Source organism: Psammomys obesus, unplaced genomic scaffold (genome assembly GCF_907164565.1).
Source record: "Psammomys obesus unplaced genomic scaffold, mPsaObe1.curated_primary_1811, whole genome shotgun sequence".
Taxonomy (NCBI): Eukaryota; Metazoa; Chordata; class Mammalia; order Rodentia; family Muridae; genus Psammomys; species Psammomys obesus.
The window spans coordinates 8,912,526-8,918,729 of record NW_026586589.1 but is presented as its reverse complement, the minus strand read 5'-3'; the positions used below and the strand labels follow the sequence as shown (position 1 = coordinate 8,918,729).

The 6,204-nt window shown below is 40.2% G+C and overlaps 1 protein-coding gene across 3 annotated transcripts in view; it reads left to right on the top strand.

The window, feature by feature from the left end:
* Raly (RALY heterogeneous nuclear ribonucleoprotein) overlaps positions 1-6,204 on the top strand; it is an 83,105-nt gene that overhangs the window by 27,920 nt on the left and 48,981 nt on the right. For 2 of the 3 annotated variants that reach the window (XM_055602368.1, XM_055602370.1), the window contains exon 2: positions 1,654-1,736. The exons of the other annotated variant lie outside the window; for it this stretch is intronic. The gene's annotated coding sequence lies outside the window, so the exon portion shown is untranslated. The remainder of the gene's footprint in view (positions 1-1,653; positions 1,737-6,204) is intronic. 3 annotated transcript variants of the gene reach the window in all.

The window sequence follows — 6,204 nt, the reverse complement described above, 5'->3', positions numbered from 1 at the left end:
TCTCTTCTCTTCTCTTCTCTTCTCTTCTCTTCTCTTCTCTTCTCTTCTCTTCTTTCCTTTTCTTTTTTACAATCAGGCCCATATTGGATACCACTTGTAAGTGTTCTTTGCTACTTTGTGGGTTCTTCTTTTTCCCATCCTTCCCTTCTCCCTTTCACCCCCTAACACCAGATAGGAGAAAAAGAAGAGTAGAGGGGAGAGAGAGATCCCTGAATCTGATTTCCTTCCCAACTGTCTCTCCCAGTTTCCTGCCCCGCCCCTTCAAATGTTTCTCCCAACCAGTCTTCCCTCAGTTAACAGTCATTTCTCCCAGCTTTCCTCCATACTAGCATCTCCCAACTATAACAACTGTTCTAGCCTGTCTGCTCAGCTCAGCTTCTCCAGGCTCAACTGTCTCCTAACAATATCTTCTGCCCAACTGCCTTCTCACTTTACCCAGCTTCCTTTTTCAGCCTCTGCTGGCTTTTTTATATCCTCTCCTGTTCCCAGAAATCCAAGAGGTAACCAACACTGAAGATCATGGGGTCACGCAGTTCTACTGCTAAGATTAAAGGGCCACTTGACTAGCAACGCAAGTACACAAGAAAAATAACACAGCTGTGTGTAAACATGTGGGTGTTAGAATTGAACCTTGGTCCTCTGCAAGAACCAGTGGGCTTAACCTCTGAGCCGTCTCTCCAGACCTCTGTATCCCATCCTTTCTGTGTCTGTCTGTCTGTCTGTCTGTCTGTCTGTCTGTCTGTCTGTCTGTCTATCTATCTATCTATCTTTCTATTGACAGTTTCAACAGCCTTGGGTGTCCTGATGTCCTGGAACTAGCTCTGTCCTCTGTGGATCAGGCTGGCTTTGAACTCACAGAAGCCCACCCGCCTCTGCCTCCAAGTACTATGATTAAAGTCATATACCACCACCACCTGGCAAGTGGCTTTTTTAAAACAGATATATTTTCATTTTATGTGTATCTTTGTTTGGACATATGTATGTGTATCATGTGCATGCCTGATACCTGAAGAGGCCAGAAGAGGGCATTGGGTCACCTGGAACTAGAGTTAGAGGTGGTTGTGAGCCACCTTGAGGGTGCTGGGAACTAAATGCTGGTTCTGTGCAAAAGCAGCAAGTGCTGAGCCAACCATCCAGCCTTAAGTGGCTTTTTGTCACAGAAAAGCGGCTATAGAAAAGCAACTAATACCTTTGTGAACTCTTTCTATGACAAAAGACTGACACAGCACCAGCTCTTAAAACCAGGATTGGTTGTGGTGCATATCTATAATCCCAGTTTGGTAAATGGAGGCAGGAGGATCAGGGTTAGGTTGAAGGCCATCCTTGAGAGTTGAAAGCAACCTGAGCTATGCACGTGTCTAAAAAAAAATAAGATTTAAGATTTATAAAATGGGTGTTTTATATATATATGAATATGAGAAAAGCCCCTGGTTTCACCCCACTCTGCTCTCATTGCATCCTGTGAAAGGCTTCCCATGGCCATTTTATCTGAAGTAGATTCTACTCTTACTCCGTGTTTTTATTTATGACCGTTCTTAAATTTTCTTCATAGCACTCAACATCATCTGAAAATGATACATTTAGTAATGAACTGGGATTCAAAATGTGTGAGGGTAAGTACGATCCTTGACAGCCCTCTTTTCTCTGTTACAGGTGAGCCCTGTTTCTAGAGATAGCTGGTGCTGACCCTGTAACTCCAAGGACGTAATAGCTGGCTAATCTCATTCCTGGTACTGGTGAGTTGAGGGGTATCTGGGCAAGTTTGGGCAATTAGGTTTTAGGGATTCCTTTCAGCCTTTATACTTATATCTTACAATGACTATATTTTTTTTCTAGATGTTAAATTATTCCAGAGAGTAGATGAGAACCTAGATGGCCTACTGACCTGGGAGGAGGATTGAGGTCACTTTCTTGGAGTTACCATAAGAATGTTTGGAATCATTTGCCAGAAAGAAGGCTTACTTTTGCCAGTGTTGTAGAAGAGGGTATATCTCAGGACCTAGAACCTATGCCTATGTTCACATGAACTCTGTTGATGTGTTCTCACAGCCATTGGGGATTTTCTTGACTTTAGTTTCTTCTGTGACCTACCAGGCCCCAGTTAGCATCAAAAAATCTTAAGCCTTCTCTGTCCTGCAGAATCTGTTTATGAATGGTGGCAAGGATGAAGTGATCCAGTAGAGTTGTGTGAAGTGGTCATTGGGCAGCTCATATAGGAAGGGAAATCACCACATTGAAAATTTATTTTGCTAGATCTCACCTTATCTAACAACTCCATTTTATAGATGAAGAACTTGAGATTAAGAAGTGCAAATAATCTAGGAACCTATAAAGCTGGTCTTAGAATCCGGTCACTGTGGAAACCATTGTAATGTGACAGACTTTTTTATGAGATGCTTCTTAGTTTCCATGAAATTCTGCTGTTGTTTTTTGTTGTGTTTTTTTTTTTTTTAAGAACATTTAAGAGCACAGTCCTCCTCAGAAATTTTATTTGGGGAACCCAACAGTACAGGGAGGAATTGGGAGCCCTTAAGAGCAGTGATATTTCTAATGAGGGGATCAAAGAGTATAAGATAGGAAGAACTTAGGCAGGCAGTGGCCCATTTAACTGTGACTGGAAGAAGAATATGCCTAGAATGAAGGGCTCTCGGAAGAAGTTGGATTGACAGTAGTTAGGGGCCTACACAGCTGGGTTGACATTGGGAGACCTGAGTTGTTTTGTTTTTTTTTTTTTTTTCTCTCTCTCAACACGTGTCCTTGGGCACGTGTATCCTCCAGTTTGTAACAATGTTATATCTCCGTTCTTCCCTGGCCACATGTTTTAGTTTGTGTGTTTGTTTTGTTTTGTTTTTTGGTGCTGAGGTCTGAACCCATAGCATTGTACTTGCTTGACAAGCATTCTACTACCAGATTAAATCCCCAACCTCCTGCCATGTGTCTTTTGTATGTGCAACCATCCAGTGATAATGTAGAGAATCAAATGAGAATTCTAAGTCAGAAAATTTTGTGAATCAATATGTAGCATGAATGAAACAGAAAGTGAGACTTGTTTGTTACTCTTTTCCCCCCAAAGTCAAAAGGTAGAAGTTTTTTGGTTTGAGTGTTCTTTTGGAGGGGGGTTCTGCTATAAGTTTTACTCTATATCTTTCATTCCCTCTTCTGTAGGACCCACCCAGAGCAATATTGTCATAGGGGAATGGGTTCCAGGACACAGATGACAGAACCATGCAACACAGGCAGATGCAGTTTGCAGCATATATTTTTGTAGAGTTAGGCTTAAATGCACACAGGTGCTAGGCTGTAAGGCCTCTGCTGTGGTGTAGATCTTAAAGCAGATCTTTTTAAGAACCCATTTCAGCCCTAACCACCTCTGTACATTGCTCGTTTCCTGTTGTCTCAGAAGAACAGCCTGCTCCCACCCTCACAGTTATCAAAAGAATACTTGAAGTTGGAGATGTGGTCATTCCAGTGTTCCCACTGCCCTTGCTTTTTTTACCCTGACCAGTGATTTGGGCCATTTTGGTTTTCTCCTCTGTGTACTTGAAGGGCCACAGAAAAATATAATGCCCACATGGTTCTCTTGAATTTAGTGTTGCCAAGTTCCAGTTTTTCTTCCTACTCTGCAATTTCAGATTTTTACTAACATCTCTTGTCTTTTTGATCTAAAGTTCTACAAATTTTGATATTTCCATGGCTTGTGTGCCAAGCTTAGAACTTACTACCCTGTGAAAATGTTTCACTATTACTTAAAAATGTGAATGGTTCCATATAAATAAGTGTGTAATATACAGCCGTATGTATAATAGTTTATTTATCTAACAGTCTCATGTTCCCATCTGAAAAATGAAAGCAACATCCTTAAGTCCTTGCATAGTACTAATTTATTTTTATTTTTAAAGTGTTATTACAAGGTTAGCAGTCTTTGTTTGTTTGTTTGTTTGTTTGTTTTTCTTGAGGCAGGGTTTCTCTGTGTAGCTTGGTTGTCCTGGACTCACTTTAAAGACCAGGCTGGCCTCGAACTCACAGAGAACTGCCAGCCTCTAGTGCTGGAATTATAGGCATGCGCCACTGCACCTGGCCAAGTTTAGCAATCTTGCTTTTAAACTCCTGCAGATAAAATTAAAAGCAGCAAGAGGAGCTATGCTACATTAATAACAGCTAGAGGTGAGAGCTGAAAGCTGACCAAAATGGAAAGGTAAAAGAAAAATGATAATAAGTTTAAAATAATAGACTGGAGGGCACTGAGTATAAAGGTAGGTAATAGCCCTACAAACATATGTGTGCTTTGCTAAAGGGGGTAAAACTTAAGAGAATTTAGGTAAGTTCTGTGGTTTTAGTTTATTGGAAAAATTAAGTTAGTTGCCCACCAGCGATGGGACAAGCCTTTAATCCCAGCAGATCTCTGAGTTTAGGACCAACCTGGGTACAGAGTGAGTTCCAGGACAGCTAAGGCTACACAGAGAAACCCTGTCTCGAAAAACAAAAACAAACAAAGTTATTTATGGGATATACTGTATTACTAGGCACACATTGAATCTTCTGTATACATTTATTAATTTTCAGTAGTAAGTTGGGAGGTATGTGGTGATGATCTTGTTTTATAAAGGACTTAGATTTAGAGAGGGCATGTGGGCACTGATCTGAAGAGCTTAGACTGTAGTGAAATCTGTCTACAGAGACCCAAGCTTTTTCTGTCATATTTGTTGGGGTTCTAAACTACTGTCTTTCAGCTTCTTGGATCAATAGCTCCATCTTTTTACTATATTTAATTTTTTTAATTAATTTTTTTACTAATTACAGTTCATTCACTTTGTATCCCACCTGTAGCCTCCTCCCCTCCCAATCCCACCCTACCTTCTTCTTCCTCTCCTATGCCACTCCCCCAGTCCACTGATAGGGGAGGTCCTCCTCCCCTTTCATCTGACCCTAGTTTATCAGGTCTCATCAGGACTGGCTGCATTATCTTCCTCTGTGGCCTGGTAAGGCTTTTCCCCCCACTTGAGGAGGTGATCAAAGAACCAGCCCCTGAGTTCATGTCAGAGACAGCCCCTGTTCCCATTACTAGGGAACCTTCTTGGACACTGAGCTGCCATGGGCTACATCTGTGCAGGAGTTCTAGGTTATCTCCGTGCATGGTCCTTGTTTAGAGTATCAGTCTCAGAAAAGACCCCTGGCCCAGATTTTTCGGTTCTGTTGCTTTCCTTGTGGAGCTTTTGTCCCCTCTAAGTCTTTTCTTTTTTCAAGACATTTATTATGCATTTGCTTAGTATTTATTGGTGTTTTCTGTGAGCCATGCATGGTTTCAGGTTTTGAGATTTAGCAGTGAATAAAAGTAATTTAATCTTGTGGTTTACATTCTAGTGGAAGAAAGCAGAAGAATGAATAAATACAGAGAAAAATACCATAGGATAAGGGAAAAAGGAGGACTATGGTTAAAGAAGGTCTATCTGAGATAATAAGGTTGATGCCGAAGTTGAATTAAACTCCATATTTCTTGAAATAATATTCTAGGCACAAGAGTTCAGCAAGGTCAGACATCCTGAAACAGAAGCATGTTGGTTGTATTTGAAGAAACCAAAGGCAGCCTTAGCATCTAGAGAGGAAGTCAACAGTGGGTAATTAGACTGTGGAATAGTTGTCTTAAAGAGTACATAGGGATGTTTGAATGAAATAGGTACAAGAATGTCATAATCAGCTGTCTTAAAATTTGTCCTCTGACCGAGTACACCAGCTAATAGCTCTCTCTGTGTAGTATGGTATTGCAAAGAACTGGTAAGAGTTTTACCTGTTTCAGTTATTTTGTGATGTAGTATGGAGTCTTAATCCATTAACATCTGTTTGTGGGTGGCTTACTAAGCTAAGAAAATTCCTTTGTAACCCCCAGTTTATTGAGAGGTTTTATTATAACTGGTTAGATCTTGCTGCTAATGTGCTTTTCATTCTTTATTCTGTCAATAAGATATTATACTGATTTTGTGGTGATGCTAACCAACCGTGTATTCCTAGAATAAATCCCACTTTGTAGTAATCTATACTTATTTTTATGTGATAATAGATTTGATTGTAGTATTTGTAATGTCTTTGTTGTCAAAGTAATTAGTAGTGGCCTAAAAGCTTAAATGAGAAGTAGAATCATGTTTTCTTCGAAAGTCCGATAATTAATAAAGAATTAGTATTATTTCTTTAGAAGTTTGATATAATTTA